Here is an 18,608-nt window from a genome sequence, read left to right as displayed (position 1 = left end):
GGTTTCCCTCATTTATTTCCCACCTCTCAATATCATTGTCCTTTATTGTCTAATTTTCAATATCTGAAAAACATTGCTTCACACATTTTTTTCAGTTTTTCAATAGTTTCAGGCTGGGGACTAAATCCAGTCCCTGTTACTCCATCTTGGCTAAAAATGGCAGTAACATTAATAGATCATAATCACAGTAGATATTATCATAGACAAAATCATACACAAAATGTGAAAGGTTAGATTGCTTTATCAGAAGTTCAAGAAAGAGATATCCCTACTTACACCAACTATTCTATAGCTCAAAAACAGATATTCTAGATTATAGTGACTCTTCTGGATTATGCGGGTGGGGGAGAAGCTAGCTAACCAATTCTACAAAGCAAACACAATGTTTGTTCCAAAACTGTATAAGAAAAAACTAAAAATAATAGGTTAATCACACATCATTTTAGGTGAAATATTTTAAAGTAAATATTTTAAACCAAATCCAAAAATATAAGTAAATAATGCATCATTTCCAAGCAGGATTTACCCAGAAAGACAAGAGCTTTCCACACTAGAAACCTATCAATGAACTTCTAACTGATAAGACAAAGGAAGCATATAATAGCAGAGCTGTGTAAAATTTTATAAAATATCTTTAAATATATGACAGATGTCTGGAAGGGAAATGACATAAAATCCCCAAGTGCCAAAAATTAGAAGGTGACATGCTAAAGCTATTGATACAAGTCAAATCATTTTTAATTATAAGGAAATTGTAACTTGAGCATCTGGGATATTTTTTTTCTCCTTGGGGAGTGAGTTGAATCCACAGAGCTCCATGTATAATGCCAGTAATACAAGAGGCCTCCCTGCTTCAAATGATATTCAATAAAGTGTAGTCTAATCAGGGAACAAACAAACAAATTCTACCCTGAACCATAGCTAGAAACTACCAGAGGAGTAGATTTCTCAGAAGAGGCACTTTATTCTGATTTTCACAAAGTTGCTGAAAGTGGTTTCATATATGTAGGGGCTAGATCATGCAGAGTCTCATAAGCCATTTTAGGGAGGGTTGGCTTCATTCTAAGGACAAAAGCAAGATATTAAATATTTTAAGGAGGAAGGGTGACATGATCAGGTTGGTAATGAAAATAACACATTGAAATATGTATATTAAAGATGAGTACAATTCAAAGCATGCAGAAGTCCAATAGTTAGGAGGCTATAGCAGTCATCCAGCTGTAAAAGGAAGGCATCATGGATGGTGTCATTGTGGCTGGATGTAGAAAAGGAAGTAGGATAACCAACATTATAAAGATCAAGGGACTAGGGATTACTAAAGATTTGGAAATAACGTGACAAGAGAAAAAGAGACATCCAAGATTGCTCTGAGGATTCTAGCATGTGGGGTGCTCACTGGGGGGTGAAAACCAAGTTTGGAGGAGAAGGCCCTGAGTTCAGTTTTGTCCATGATGATCCATGATGATTTTAAGATGGGTTTAGGCTATGCAAAGAAAGCATCCAATGAAAAGTTGGATATATGGACCTGAACATGGGTTTAAAATGTGATTCATCTATGTCTAATGGTAATTGAATCGGCAGATATGGATGATTTTTACCTAAGGGAGGATAAAAGTCCTAAAACCAAGCCTTCAGGACTTCAAACCTCATCCCAATAGTAGAGGATGAGTTTGCCAAGGAAACCAAAGATCAACAGTGATTCCTACCGAGAGGTCCAGGGAGAGGCAGATTTTGAACACCTGTTAGAGTTGGTGATTTAGCAACTTAAGCCAAGAGAGTTTTCCTTTGGAGAGATGGATCCGGAAAACAGATTCTATTAGGTCAATTTGAAAGGCAAATCTGGTCATAGAGGCTACCTTTGGAGAAACCAGATGAAAAATTAGGAAATTTGGAAGGTGGGAGTAGTATTTTTCACTGTATACGTTTGGCACGTTTTGAATTTTATACCCCATTTCTTCTGCTTATTCAAAAACTGCATGAGTGGTAGGTGGGAAAGTTTGTAGTAATAAATGGTAAAATATAGAAATATAAGCCTAAAAAGTGTTTGCTTTTGTTAAATTGCAAATCTTTCAAATCAAAGGATAATACAAGTAGCACACGTTCCTTTAGCATAAATTCTCTGCTCAAGATCACTCTTACATTACACACAGCCTTGTAAAAAGATCGACTGTGAGAAATAAAGGATTGTTAACCACTCTTCATCCTTTGTTCTTTGACACTATGGGCAGAAATCAGTTATACCCCAACCTTCGTGAACTCCCTACATGATCCTATTGAGCCCAGAAGAGATTCCAAGTCAAGGTCATATTTCTTATAGGGTATAATTGATGCGATGCTTTATGGTGACAGCAGTGTCTGTCTCATACCAACTGCTCTTTAGTTGTTATGGTGTGTGTAAGATGTGGTCTGCTCCCTCAGAACAATTAGTGCACAGTAATCACACCTGCTGTCCCATCCCCCCATCCCTGGCATAACTCAAGCATTCAAACCTCCATACTTCCAGCTCTGTCCTCCTCAAGCTGTGGGGACAGCACTGGCTTGCAAGACAAAGCCATCCTCCATCCAGGCTCTGATTCGGGCTCCTCTACTAGAGAATCCCATGCCAGGAAGCACTTGGGTTGGCAGGTAAGTCCCGGGGTGCAGGGCTCCTCTTCCAGGGCTTCAGGAAACAAGGGAAGTGGAATTTGCAGCCCCAAGATGCAGTGGGCTCTGGCCATCTCTGAGACAACTTCTAAGTCTATTTATCTCTCTGGTTCTTCTCTCCCAATTCATCTCCCGCAGCCTCAAAAGAGCTGTCTTCTTCTCTGCACGCTGGGAAACTTCCCTGAGGTCATTTTCTGCATTCTCTTTACTGTGGCTCAGGGGACCACAATTCTTTATTCTTTCAAAATTCTGGTTTCTGCAAAAGAAATCTGCACTTTCAAGACTACTCTTTTTTTCTTCTGTGGGTATTAAAAGTTATATTTGAAAATCAAAGCTGCCTATAACTTCCTTGTTCCTTTTCTCTGGCTGTATCTCCCTTTCCCTAAACAAGGAATGCCTCCATTTCAGTGAACAGAAACCTGAAGAGTAATATGAATTCCTGGGATTGTTTTAAAGGTGATGTTTCAAAAGTACAATCCCACCATTACACGCAAAATGGCATGGCAACTGACCCATGTGTTTTAATTTGTTACTTAAGTATTTTGTACCACGTTAGACAATCTGATGCAAGTTCTTTGCCTATTATTTGTACATGGCTTTACATGTTTTACAGAGATGAACTGGGGTTATTGTCATGACTTATAAATGTTTGGGAGGATAGATGCTTCTACTATCTAATTATTATCAGAAACCAGCACTGTGTATACATTACTGACCAAATAGCTGATTGATTATTACCAAAGCCATTTTAAAATTTGATTTTTTGATTTTTTTAAAAATTTGGCACATAAAACTAAAATGTTACTCTACTATGTTGTCCAAGTCACTTCGATTAGTCATCCACATATACATTTTGTCACTAGCCTATCTTAGAAGGTACATAAATAGCTTACATAGCTCCAAGCTCAATATTCTCTAAGTGCTTTATGTGTGTATGTGTTTGTGTGTGTGTGTGTATGTGTATGTATTTGTCTTGGCTTCTGTTACAACTAAAACAACTGTCTCTTCAAATACTGCATGATATCACTTACATGTGGAACTAAAAAAGTTGAACTCCTAGAAACAGAGAGTAGAATGATAGTTACCAGGAGCTAAAGGGTAGGGCAATTGCACAGATATTGTTTAAGAGTCTGAACTTGTGATGAGTGGATAAATTCTGGAGATCTAATGCACAGCATAGTGATTAGAAGCAACAATACTGTATTATAAACTACAGAGTTGCTAAGACACTAGGTCTTCACTTCAGAAAAGAAGTGACAATTATGTGATATGGGGCTGCTAGTACACCACAGTGGTAATCATATTGTAATATATGTGCATCAAAGCAACACACTTTTTACACCTGAAATTTACACAATGTTATGTGTAAATTATACCTCAATAAAAAGCAAAACAAAATAAAATAAAACAATTGTCTTTTATCTGCTTTGGAAATTTATTAAGCCAAAAATCATCCAAAACAGAAATGAAGCTTCAATTATGTCTCTTTTTGCTCACTTTCATGAAGAATTGGGATGGCGTTCCATATCGACCCTCTCCCCCTATCTTTATTGGGTTCTAAAATTTCTGCCCTACCCCCAACTCAGCTATTAACAACACACAGCTGTGCACTTGTTTCATAAAGCATACAAGTGCTCCAGCCACCTGTCAAGGAGTATAACTTCAAAAGCTCTGTCTGGAAATAGAAAGCTTTCGAAAGCTCAGTAGAGAGAAATGGAGTTAATGGGTATTCAATTCATTATCCTAGTAATACAGCAGGAAGGATACCAACTCATTTATTCTTCAGATAATTTAAAACCTAGCCCCCAAATAAGCTAGATCATCAGAGAGCCACACACCTGAGTCCCATTACTTTTGTTGTTCTCTCCTTCTGTGAGGCTGTTTTGTGCTTGGGTGTTACGCCACCAACTTATATTAGGAAATCGCCCTATAAAATATATTATCCAATAAACTCGAAATTTCAGGACTTGCATTTCCCCACTTCACACACTCACACACACACACACAGCTGCTAAAAATTTAATGTCCCATTTGTGCCACATCCCTGGCAAGCACACTACATCCTAACCCAGATAACTTAAATAAACTGTCTACAACATTTTTCGAGCCTATTTTCCCTTTCCCTTTCATTTTCTAGGCTTTTTACCTTTGTTTTTTTAATTTAATTCTTATTTTATATCAGAGTACAGGTGATTTACAATGTTGTGTTCATTCCAGGTGTTCAGCAAAGTGGTTTAGTTATACATATATATATATACTCATTCTTTTTCAGATTCTTTTCCCATATGGGTAATTAGAGAATATTGAGCAGAGTTCCCTGTGCTGTGCAGTTGGTCCTTGTTGATTATCTATTTTACATATAGTAGTGTGTATCTGTTAATCCCAAACTCCCAATTTATTCCTCCCCCAACCTTTCCTCTTTGGTAACCATGAGTTTGTTTTGTATGTCTGTGAGTCTGTTTCTGTTTTGTAAATAAGTTCATTTGCATCATTTTCTTTTAGATTCCACATATAACTGATAGATGATACTCGTCTTTGTATGACTTTGATTTGATTCATCTTTGTAAGTTGTCTTCCATCTTTTTTTTATTCTTGAGGTGGAGGGAGGAACAAGAAAGAAGTGGAAGCATATTCTATTTTGAGTTTTTAATCCCACATTATCAAAATTATAATTATGTTTTGTCTTTTCTCCTTGCTACAGTATAAGTCCTTGCTATTTTGAGGGCACCAGAATCAAAACAAAGGATAAGATGCCTTCCAAGAAACTTCAAACCAGGTGATATTTAAAATGAAGGTTGGTTTTTTTTCCTTTAATAAATTATATGGGCTTTTTGTATATCCAGACATTTGTGTTTCACAGATGTTGAGAAATTTTTGTTTATCCTATAGAAAATGATAGCAGTCATTATGATTAGAAAATACCAATGCTATGCACCAGGTTTTATTCTAGTATTTTCATTGTTTCCTTCATTATATATGTTGGAGGTGGTGTAAATGTTCAGCATTATTTTGATTTTCTATTTGTCATGGCTATGATTTTAGGTGGAAATAGTCCAGAGCAATTTTGCAACTGTAAAAGCTGGCTTGTGGAATCTGTGTTATTTGCTTATTAAAAAACCTCTTACAAGTTATTGTAATGCATAATGAATTGTTTGCATACCTGTTTCCTTCATTAGACTCCAAGTTTCCGGAAGGAATATTCTCTTACTCATTTTGAGATCTTTAATACCAGTGCAGGATACAGAGTACAGTAGGTATTTCATGAGTATTACTGAATGGATTTTTTAATGAATAAAATAAATCAGTTTTTACAGTGTCCAATCAAGACCTTGTAAAATGAGATATATGGTGCCTCTTTTACTCAGTGCTTCAAATTGCCAACTTCATCCATCTCCTGGGTATATTGCTATCCAGTAAGTTTTCCCTCCAATACTTATACCTAAAATTTTAACCAAGCAACAGCATAATTTCCTCTCCAAATTACCACCTTTAGAGATTATACATTTATGCATGATCCAAAACCTTTTTGGAATTCTGCTGTTCAAGATATCTTGGCAATGAAAATATGTACATACATACATATATTTGTGTCCACTAATTATACAGATTTAGCAGTCAGGGGCTGTAAAGTTAAATTAGAAAAAAATCCCTGCAAAGATGTTCACAATTCAGTGGAAGAAACAAGCACAGATGTTATTCTAATATAATATGATTACCACTAAATATTAGCTATTTCATAGTCTTGAACATTTCCTTATTTGCAGGCCATTATCAAGGTCAAGTCATGTCAGTTAACTTATTTTTCTAGTGCATGAATTAGGTGCCTTCTCAGGTTCTTTCCCTTGACTCCTTCTTTCTCAGGAAGGTTCCCTTTGCCAAGCTCACCTAGCTGGCTGGCGTACTGAATCACTGAGCTCCTCACCCGCCTGCCTTTTCTTTCTCAGACAAAATGCCACCCTGTGGAGCAAGGGCCATAGCCTCCTGAGTGGTTGCCAAGTGAAGGGACATGGCCCAGAAAGGCAGGAAATGTCCTTGCATAGAACGCTCCTAGACCAGTGAGAAATGAGGAGGAAAAGGAAACACACAGACCCATCCCTCCTACTTTTCCCTCACATCTTCTTCTCTCAGGTGTGATTTCTCCTTTTGATCCTTCCAAGGAAAGTCTCACATGTACAGAGAGAATGCCTCTTGCTAAACAAGGTCATATGTCATTTTGGTGGTTGTGGCGCGGTGGCCAGTTTCATCCTTTTCTTTGTCTCATGTCCTTTGTCCTTCATCCTCAACACCTTGGACTTGAACTTCCCAAAGAAAGTGTCAGCACTTCAGTCCTCCCTCAGGCTTTGATTTCTAAAGGACCAAGTCTAATACTGTATTTAAAAATCAAACACAACAGAATTTGGAACTGACTCTATTTTTTAGGACATAGTCTCAGTTACATAAATCTTATATTAAGACCTTCACTGAAGGTAACTTTTCCTTCTACAGAAAAGGTAAAGATGCTAAGTGGCATAATTAGTTTCCTATATTAAGACAATACTCTTAAATGAGTTTTTCTGTTTTTTTTCCAGCACAAATACACACATACATTACATTTGTTGTCTGAAACACCTAAACATGAAACTGTGTTTGGTTGGAAACTATTTTGAAGGATATAACGAAAATTGGTTACGCTCTGAACTTGAATTTTTTCATGATATGAAACTGTGAAAAATATGGAAATTAAGGTGAGGTAAATTTCAAGCCAATAAAAAGAAGTAGTTTTTTAAATAAGGTATATAAAATAGTCAACCAGGATAGGACCTTCCACTGGAGGTCAGTAGCATATATGCTGCAGGTTGAATATTGGAAGAGAGATAGCTAATTTTATGACCACTCATAAATATTTTCAAGCTAGGACAGTGATATGGGTAATAAAACATTCTATTCAGGATGCAAGCCAGTCACCTACATGGGTCAGGAACAATTTCCTTTTGCCAATGTATTCAGCATTTGATTTTTGTGTGTGTGATGTGACAGTGGGGAAAAAAAAAAAAAAAAAAACACTTGTAGATAGCATAAGGAGTACATTCTAGAACATGGAAAAACATTTCCTCACATTTAGGATTACTTTTAAATGCAACATAAAGTAAACTAAATTAGTTGTAAAGTCCACTCTTATCAGCATGATGGGGCTGAACTCCACCACATGACTCCATTCTCTACTTGGTTGATATTACTCAACATTACAATGTTTCTGTCTTGATAAGAGTGATGGGGGAAAATAGAGTTTGGTCTGGTTTTCTAAAGAAAAACATATTTTTTACTTCTGTATCTTACAAGATTGCTATAAGTGTAAAAGAGAATAGTGAGCAGAATATAAATTCAATATTTTTTTTAGTATTTTGCAAATAGAGCTTCATTTATTTTTTTTCAACATTTTATTTTTCTTATCTTTATTGGAGTATAATTGCTTTACAGTATTGTGTCAGTTTCTGCTGTACAACAAAGTGAATCAGCTATATGTATGCAAATATCTCCATATCCCCTCCCTCTTGAGCCTCCCTCCCAAACTCCCTATCCCACCCCTTTAGGTTGTCACAAAGCATCAAGCTGATCTCCCTCTGCTCTGTAGTAGCTTCCCACTAGCCATCTATTTTACATTTGGTAGTGTGTATATGTCAATGCTACTCTCTTTAAGTTTTCAAATTAAACTCATGACAAAATCTTAAAGGAGAAAGAAAAGAACATAGCATACTGGAGATCCCCATTTCCCTCCAGATTTGCCCTCCACCCTTACCCTCCTGCTCTCTGTCTCTGACCTGGACAGACTGAATCTTCACACAGTGAAAGGGCTCCCCTGCCCTCTGGACTCCAGGGACATTGATCCGTAGGGAGCGCTCTGACAGATGAGAGGAAAGGAAATGATGTGAGCAGTTTATTATTTATTCTTCTAGGCTAGATATTTCCCTGGCAAAGGAAGGCATATCCTAACTACATGCTGAATATGGGCACACATCACCTGTGTCTCCTGCCCTAGTCACTCATTCAGTCTGGGCATCAGCCTCCTTGGCTCTAAAGTAAAATGTCTAAACTAGAGGAGCAATGCATTGGCCTCTAGAGCCCATATTCTAGCAAATATCTATTTTCTGATACAAACCATTCACTTTAATGTATTTTATTACTATTTTCTTTGACTTTTGTCCACACCTGAATATTCTCCAAATGCTTACTTCACACCATTGTTCGCATGTGTTTCCAAGCATTAGAAACAACCTAAGCAAAATTTTTAAAGAGGTAATGGGGAGCAACGGAAGATTGTGACTAACGCACTTCAGAAAGTATTCCCCTTCCTGTCAACCATCGAAGGATGTCTCATTTGCTCTCCTTTTTAAGGTTCTTTTCCATAAACCACATAAGAATAAGCTCACAAAGTATGAAGGGCTTCCTCCTGGCAAGCTACAACTATTTGGGTCAAAATTTGGAGAAATATGGTGACTGTTCTGTAGTCAGATAATATTTAAAGATTTTTAAGTTGAAAGTCCCTCCTTTCCATCTTCAGTTTTCTTCCTGACACAAAAGCTCTTCCTCATTTTTTGACCTTGGGAAGAGCATAATCTCACACTAGAATACGGAAAAACTGGATGCATGTCTTTGATTAAAGCACACATGAGTCTGAAGCCAAATCATTCTATATTTGCAATATTCTAAAGTTGGAGAGAAAAAAAGGTTTTTGTTATGCTTTTTGAGTTTCAAAAGGACTTAGCTTTAGAATTTGAGGCCAAATGTGGAGGACAAGAAAAAGAATTTACAACAGTTAATGAGAAAGTTTAGAAGAAGGTAGCATATTAACATAAGCTCAACTGCTTTGAGAGTGTGAAGATGATCAAAGCCTTCCCTGAGTGAGGAAGAAGCAGGGATAGAGAAGACCAAAGGGACGCTGAGCTGGGTTGAGGTGCCACCTGGGCCCTGGACAAGATGCCACCTGTCCTCCCTGCAACCACAGGGGACAGGGTCCTCGTGTGTGGTCACAGCACTTCATTTCACTGAGGAAGTGAAGGCCCCTGGCTCTACCAGTAAAGGAAATCTTGGAGCCTCTACAAAGTTTTTAAAGGAAGAAAACTTCCTTTCAGTAATTCCAAATGTAATCCAAAAAAGTATGGTCACAGATGTAGACTTAGCTGTGTATGAATGACTCACCAGTAGATTGTAAACTCAGGACACAGTGTCCACAGCACATGGCAGGCACTCTGTAGGTATGATCTGTAAATGTTTATTGAATGAATAACTAAACCTTATAATGTAGTTTTTCTTCACTTTTGTAGTGTTGCAATAGGTAGAATTAAAACAAAACAGGATTTTCAGGGAGTAACAAAAGTATAGGTTTGCCCGTAATATAATATTTGTTCATTTTACATGTAAGGAACCATCCACAGAATGTTTTTAAATATGCTTTTTAATATGATCATCACATTAGCTTCAAAACTATTTATATTGTGTAATTTTATCAATAAATCCCAGAACATAAGTTTCAAATTAAATCAGATTTGCCATTCTGATAGACTTTCCCAGTAAGTTCAAAGCCATTGGCAGCTTGGCAATCCTGGCAAATAAGGGAATCATTCCCTTCAACTTGAAGTCATTGCTTTACAGCCTCTTAGAGTGAAGTCATACTCTCTGATCTCAGGTATACTCCAGAGTTGTTGAGGGCTTTGTCAAAGGTTTTCCATTGGTGTGGAAGTGGAGAAAACACTTGTAAAAATATCTTAATAGTTGTAAAGATTGGTGTCTCCTTGTTTATCTGTATTTTAATCCAGGGTGGATTCTAGATGAGAATGAAAGACTCGACTGTGCGGGTCCTTTCAGCTCTACAACTGTATATAGGTTCACCCTGCGTTACTGATTCACCCACTCAGCTACCGCTCTTGTCTTCACAAAGGCTTTACAAATGCTGCCCATGAGTGGTGCTGAAGAACCCAAAAGGTCAACTGAAAAACACACAGCATTTTTTTTCTGAATGTCTGCTGACAGTTATGACATTTTTTTCTTTTTAGTATAAAGTCATCAATACTCCCAGAATCTATGAATATCTTTTTTTTTTTTGCTTTTGTCATGTATTTTATTTTATTTTATTTTATTTTATTTTATTTTATTTTATTTTAATTTTATTTTTTGGCACACGGGCTTAGTTGCTCCGAGGCATGTGGGATCTTCCTGGAGCAGGGATCGAACTTGTGTCCCCTGCATTGGCAGGTGGATTCTTTTTTTTTTTTTTTAATTTATTTTATTTTTTTTTTTGGGGGGGGGTACACCAGGTTCAATCATCGGTTTTTATACACAAATCCCCGTATTCCCTCCCTTCCTTGACTCCCCCCCCTCGAGTCCCCCCCACCCTCCCTGCCCCAGTCCTCTAAGGCATCTTCCATCCTCGAGTTGGACTCCCTTTGTTATACAACAACTTCCCACTGACTATTTTACAGTTGGTAGTATATATATGTCTGTGCTACTCTCTCGCTTCGACTCAGTTTCCCCTTCACCCCCCGCCCCCTCCTAAACCTCGAGTTCTCCAGTCCATTCTCTGTATCTGCATCCTTGTTCTTGTCACTGAGTTCATCAGTACCATTTTTAGATTCCGTATATGTGAGTTAGCATACAATATTTGTCCCTCTCTTTCTGACTTACTTCACTATGTATGACAGATTGTAGTTCTATCCACCTCATTACATATAGCTCCATCTCATCCTTTTTATAGCTGAGTAATATTCCATTGTATATATATGCCACATCTTCTTTATCCATTCATTTGTTGATGGGCATTTAGGTTGCTTCCATGTCCTGGCTATTGTAAATAGTGCTGCAATAAACATGATGGTACAAGTTTCTTTTGGGATTGTGGTTTTCTTTGGGTATATGCCCAGGAGTGGGATGACTGGATCATATGGTAGTTCTATTTGTAGTTTTTTAAGGAACCTCCAAATTGTTTTCCATAGTGGCTGTACCAACTTACAGTCCCACCAACAGTGCAGGAGAGTTCCCTTTTCTCCACACCCTCTCCAACATTTGTGGTTTCCAGACTTTGTGATGATGGCCATTCTGATCAGTGTGAGGTGATACCTCATGGTGGCTTTGACTTGCATTTCTCTGATGATGAGTGATGTTGAGCATCTTTTCATGTGTTTGTTGGCCATCTGTATGTCTTCTTTGGAGAAATGTCTATTTAGGTCTTCTGCCCATTTGTGGATTGGGTTATTTGCTTTTTTGGTATGAAGCTGCATGAGCTGCTTGTATATTTTGGAGGTTAATCCTTTGTCCGTTGTTTCATAGGCAATTATTTTTTCCCATTCTGAGGGTTGCCTTTTAGTCTTGTTTATGGTTTCTTTTGCTGTGCAAAAGCTTTTAAGTTTCATGAGGTCCCATTCGTTTATTCTTGATTTTATTTCCAAGATTCTAGGAGGTGGGTCAAAAAGGATGTTGCTTTGATGGATGTCATAGAGTGTTCTGCCTATGTTTTCCTCTAGGAGTTTGATAGTGTCTGGCCTTACATGTAGGTCTTTAATCCATTTGGAGTTTATTTTTGTGTATGGTGTTAGGAAGTGTTCTAATTTCATTCTTTGACATGTTGCTGTCCAATTTTCCCAGCACCACTTATTGAAGAGGCTGCCTTTTACATTGTATACTCGTGCCTCCTTTGTCAAAGATAAGGTGCCCATATGTGTTTGGGCTTACTTCTGAGTTCTCTATTCTATTCCATTGATCTTCCTTTCTGTTTTTGTGCCAGTACCATACTGTCTTGATCACTATGGCCTTGTAGTATAGTTTGAAGTCAGGAAGCCTGATTCCACCAACTCCATGTTTCCTTCTCAAGATTGCTTTGGCTATTCGGGGTCTTTTGCGTTTCCATACAAATCGTAAGATTTCTTGCTCTAGTTCTGTGAAAAATGCCATTGGGAATTTGATCGGGATTGCATTGAATCTGTAAATTGCTTTGGGTAGTACAGACATTTTCACGATGTTGATTCTTCCAATCCAGGAACATGGTATGTCCCTCCATCTGTGTGTGTCGTCTTTGATTTCTTTCATCAATGTCTTAAAGTTTTCTGCATACAGATCTTTTGCCTCCTTAGGCAGGTTTATTCCTAGGTATTTGATTCTTTTTGTTGCAATGGTGAATGGGAGAGTTTCCTTAATTTCTCTTTCTGCTTTTTTGTTGTTAGTGTATAGGAATGCAAGAGATTTCTGTGCATTAATTTTGTATCCTGCTACTTTACTAAACTCATCAATTAGTGCTAGCAGTTTTCTGGTAGAGTCTTTAGGGTTTTCTATATATGATATCATGTCATCTGCAAAGAGTGACAATTTTACTTCTTCTTTTCCAATTTGGATTCCTTTGATTTCTTTTTCTTCTCTGATTGCTGTGGCTAAAACTTCCAAAACTATGTTGAATAATAGTGGTAAGAGTGGACACCCTTGTCTTGTTCCTGTTCTTAGAGGGAATTCTTCCAGTTTTTCCCCATTGAGAACGATGTTGCCTTTTGGTTTCTCATATATGGCTTTTATTATGTTGAGGTAATTTCCTTCTATGCCCATTTTCTGGAGAGCTTTTATCATAAATGGATGTTGAACTTTGTCAAAAGCTTTTTCTGCATCTATTGAAATGATCATATGGTTTTTATCCTTCAAGCTGTTGATATGATGTATCACGTTGATTGATTTGCGTATATTGAAGAATCCTTGCATCCCAGGGATAAACCCCACTTGATCATGGTGTATGATTTTTTTAATGTGCTGTTGCAGTCTGTTAGCTAGTATTTTGTTGAGGATTTTTGCATCTATATTCATCCGTGATATTGGTCTGTAGTTTTCTTTTTTTGTAACTTCTTTGCCTGGTTTTGGTATCAGGGTGATGGTGGCCTCGTAGAATGAGTTTGGGAGTGCTCCGCCTTCTGCAATATTTTGGAAGAGTTTGAGAAGGATAGGTGTTAACTCTTCTCGAAATGTTTGATAGAATTCGCCTGTGAATCCATCTGGTCCGGGGCTTTTGTGTGTTGGGAGATTTTTAATCACTGCCTCAATTTCTGTACTTGTGATTGGTCTGTTCATGGTTTCTATTTCTTCCTGGTTCAGTCTTGGAAGATTGTATTTTTCTAAGAATGTATCCATTTCTTCCAGGTTATCCAATTGATTGGCATATAGTTGCTTGTAGCAGTCTCTCATGATGTTTTGTATTTCTGAGGTGTCCGTTGTGACTTCTCCTTTTTCATTTCTAATTCTGTTGATTTGCATCTTCTCCCTTTTTTTCTTGATGAGTCTGGCTAATGGTTTCTCAATTTTGTGTATCTTCTCAAAGAACCAGCTTTTAGTTTTATTTATTTTTCTTATGGTTTCTTTCCTTTCTTTTTCATTTATTTCTGCTCTGATCTTTATGTTTTCTTTCCTTCTGCTCACTTTGGGGTTTCTTTGTTCTTCTTTCTCTAGTTGTTTTAGGTGTAAGGTTAGGTTGTTTATTCGATCATTTTCTTGTTTCTTAAGGTAGGACTGTATTGCTATAAACTTCCCTCTTAGAACTGCTTTTGCTGCATCCCATAGGTTTTGGGTTGTTGTGTTTTTGTTGTCATTTGTTTCTAGATATTTTTTGATTTCTTCTTTGATTTCTTTAGTGATTCCTTGGTTGTTTAAGAGTGAATTGTTTAGCCTCCATGTGTTTGTATTTTTTGCAGTTTTTTTCCTATAATTGATATCTAGTCTCATGGTGTTGTGGTCTGAGAAGATGCTTGATATGATTTCCATTTTCTTGAATTTGCTGAGGTTTGATTTGTGACCCAAGATGTGATCTATCCTGGAAAATGTTCCATGTGCACTTGAGAAGAAAGTGTAGTCTGTCGTTTTTGGATGGAATGTCCTATAAATATCAATTAAGTCGAGATGGTCTAATGTGTCATTTAAAGCTTGTGTGTCTTTATTGATTTTCTGTTTGGATGATCTGTCCATTGATGTAAGTGGGGTGTTCAAGTCTCCCACTATTATTGTGTTCCTGTCGGTGTCCCCTTTTATAGCTGTTAGCATTTGCCTTATGTATTGAGGTGCTCCTATATTGGGGGCATAGATATTTACCATTGTGATATGTTCTTCTTGGATGGATCCCTTGATCATTATGTAGTGTCCTTCCTTGTCTCTTGTAATAGTCTTTACTTTCAAGTCTAATTTGTCTGATATGAGTATTGCTACTCCAGCTTTCTTTTGACTTCCATTTGCATGGAATATCTTTTTCCTATGAATATCTTATTCGCTAAGGTACATTAACTACTCCATACCTAATACAGTGAAACAGAGTTAGCATTGCACTTGCTTTGAAAAAAAAAGTGGCTAAAACTTTATTTAAGAAACATGTATAGTTATTTTCTAATGTAATCTTAAATACAATTTCAAGGAAAAAATATGGAATACAAATCTGTTTTGAAAGCACAAATTCCAAGTATTCATATCTGTTTTTATATCATAGGAAATAGCAATTACAGATTCAGAAACAGACTCTTGCTTTTCCAAATTAATGCTTTCAAAAATATTTGGGTTTGATGCTGCTTCCTGTGTAAATTACAGCTGGATTATCACTGGTTGGTTTGTTTATTTCATAATCTAGTAGCAAACCTCTGAGACTTGAGAAAAATTGTTGTAGTTCACTTTGAAGAACAATTTTAAAATCCACATTAAGTATGTATTTAATATATTACTAACACTGTATATTAATATATTATTTAATACATTAAAATTATTTATATATTAAATATACATATATAGTCATTCTCACTTAAATTTTGTAGCATGGAAAAGTCTATTGACTATGCCACCTTCTTTTCTAATAAGTTTCATGAGAGAGACTTATAAATTAATTATTCTACAAAGATTTTTGTTTGTTTGCTGTTGGGTTTGATTTAGGCTTTAACTTTCTCATTTACTTAAAAAAAGATAATTCTTTGTATTACTAATTTATAAACCAAAAAATTAAAGCTTTGTAGAAGACTTGATAAATTCTTTCTTGAGATAACAAGGAAGACTAATAGGCTATCAGAGTACATTTTCCCCCACAGAATTAAAATGTTTACCATTTTATCTCATTATCAGAATTATATTTGATTTAATTATATTTATTCAATAAATATTATGTCTATCTAATATGAGATAATCAGTCATTTTGATCTCGGAGGGCCTTGGCCTGCAGCGCCTTGAGGCAGGGTTTCAGTTCCTGGGCAGAGACTGAGGTCAGGTCACAGCAGTGAAAGCACCAAATCCTAGCCACTAGACCAGTATTCAGTGACAAGGCCCTCGCCTTTCGGCTTTGCAGGAAAGAATTCCCACAAAGACAGAAAGTAGTGAAACAAGTAAAGTGTTTATTGGGAGGAAAAGTATATAGTACGTGTGGATAGACACACAGGCAGACTCAGAGAGAGAGTCACGCCCTCATGGTAGTTTGAATCACTTATATGGGGCGTTTCTTCCAGGTTTCCTTTGGCCAATCATTTTGATTTGCCTGATTCTGAGTCTCTATTTGGTTTATCTCAGGGTCCTCCCCTGTGTGTGAGCATCTCTCAGCCAAGACGGATTCCACCAAAGAGGCCTATGAGTAGTCTTGACGTCACTCCCCTTTTGACCTCCAAGGAGCTTTCTAGTCAGGAAGGACTCTTTGACTTTGAGAATGAGAAACAGGTGGTCTCTTATCTTTTATCTGGACAGCGCCCGGCCTCCTCTCCCGATTGTCCTGCTACTCTCATCTTGGAGTATGGGTCCACAGGGAATGAACCTCCAATTTCTTATGCTGGGGGAGCCCATCTACCTCCTGCCTCAATTTGGTTAAAAACTGATGTAATTGGTTTAAAGGCCCTGTCTCCTAATAGATGATAGGACTTATTTTTACTACTATAAACTGAGTAGTACCAATGAGGACAACGTACTTCACTGACATTAATGTAAATTTCACTGGCCTCCTTTGTTATTCACCTTCCACACATTTTGTGTTTATCAGATATTTTCTATGGAGCTCCTAGTATGAAACAAAGTGTTTCCAACTTTAATTCCCTAGTAATTTAAGGGCTTATAAAAGAAACAATAGCTCTTGCTTTAATTTTAACTACTCTAGTTCAGTTTTAAAGTTCCTTGACATTTAAGTCAAATAATTTTTCTGACATGTTTATGGGTAAACTTTATTAACTTCCTTTCTAAAAAGCTTATGTATATGATCCTAAAAAGAGATAGCTTTTCAGGTTGCCTATTATTTGTTATCTATTTCTATTCAACTAATTTCACTTTGAGCAGTATACAGTTGGAGTTTTAGAGGAGATTAAGACATTGACATTGTAGGATCATTTCTATAAACGGTGCACATGAACTTTCTAAGCAGAAATCGGATGAATGTTTGTAGATGATAAAATAAGATACCTATTCCCTTCGTGATTCAGTTTCTGCCTCCAGCTTTCTAATGACTATAAGTCATTACTGTGGTTTGGAATCTAGACAGAAAGCAAAATTCCTAGCCTGTGAAAGAACTTAGCAGCAAATCAGATCACTTTTACTTTAAAGAAAATTTCTTTTTACCTACACTTTTCCTAAGGTAAGCCCTAGTCCTTACTTCCACCTGGCTGCCAGAGGGATTTTTGCACAGTGGGAAAAATGGCCCACAGCCAAGGGTTTGGGAAGAATGGGGGTGGGGGGCAGAGGGGCAGGGTGGGGAGAAGTGCCTAGACTGAAGAAAGATTTAGGGGAGTCAGTAACAACTTCTGAAAGAGCACTAAGACTGGTTAAACACATTATGTCAGATTTATACCTAATGTTTCAAAACTTTGACGTGTCACCATACACAAAAAAATTGTACAAAGGAGCCAATTCAGGTTATTTTATAGTATTTTAGTCATAAATAGGCACTTACAGTATAAGACCCTCTGCTAATTATAAAGAATTCCAAAAGATATTTTTTCATCCCAGAGGAAGCTATATTATGATTTAAAAGTCCTCAAAGTAAACCACTTACAATAGCCCCATTAAAAAAGTCATTTGAAATATTTCTACCTTCTTAGGTAAGTTATATATTTGACCTATTATATCTTTTCTTATTGCATGTTGTGTAAATGTGGCGATAGGCACTATGAGTTTTAAAAGAATAACCATAGGAAAACATGAATAAGCTCGTCAAACTTTTAGGCTCTGTTCAAGACAATAAGATTACCTGCTGCATTTTCAAGGTGTTTTCTTACATATTTTAAAAAGCATGTAATTATTCTCATGGCATTTTTTTTAGGTCATCTATTCTTTGAACTTTTTTTTGTTTACTTGAATAACTGAATCTTTTAAAAATTTTTATCATTTTTTTCTTAATGGCATTGTTGAAGAGCAGATACCTGAATATATGAATTAAGGAAAACATTGGCATTGTTATTTTAAACTAATTTTAAATTAATATATAGAAACTTTTAAATGTAATTTTTATCATCTCAAACTAAACACTGAAGAAAACATTCAAATAATTTTAACATAAGCTAAGACTTTGCAGTTTTCCTCTGACTTAGAAAAAGTCTACCAATTTTAACCTTCATGTTTTATCACAATTTGAAGAAATCTTCAGAATTCATGGCCTTAACTCTCTCAGTTTTGATGGGTAAATGCAGTCAGTAACATGAAATAAGGTGGTATTTCAATGGATAAAAATAGAATAAAACAACGATTTATTTGTTTTGTTTTTTGTCTTTCACATCTCTACTTCTATGCTTATTATATTACCAATAACACTCTTTCCATAAATGCTGAGGTGATCTAACCAGCATCCAATCCTTCTTTCCTCCTTTAAAAAAAATTAGTCTGTATTCTGAATATTCTTAGCCAATCATTTCAACCTTTGATAATGGTTTTTGTTTCTTTGTTTTTCTCAGAAAGTGAGAGTTAAGCCAAAGGTACACCACATTCTCCTGGAGATTGTTACTGTCCTAGGAGAGGATATATAGATC

This window comes from Hippopotamus amphibius, chromosome 11 (assembly GCF_030028045.1).
Source record: "Hippopotamus amphibius kiboko isolate mHipAmp2 chromosome 11, mHipAmp2.hap2, whole genome shotgun sequence".
NCBI lineage: Eukaryota > Metazoa > Chordata > Mammalia > Artiodactyla > Hippopotamidae > Hippopotamus > Hippopotamus amphibius.
The sequence above is the reverse complement of the archived record's forward strand: the minus strand, read 5'-3'. Positions refer to the sequence as shown.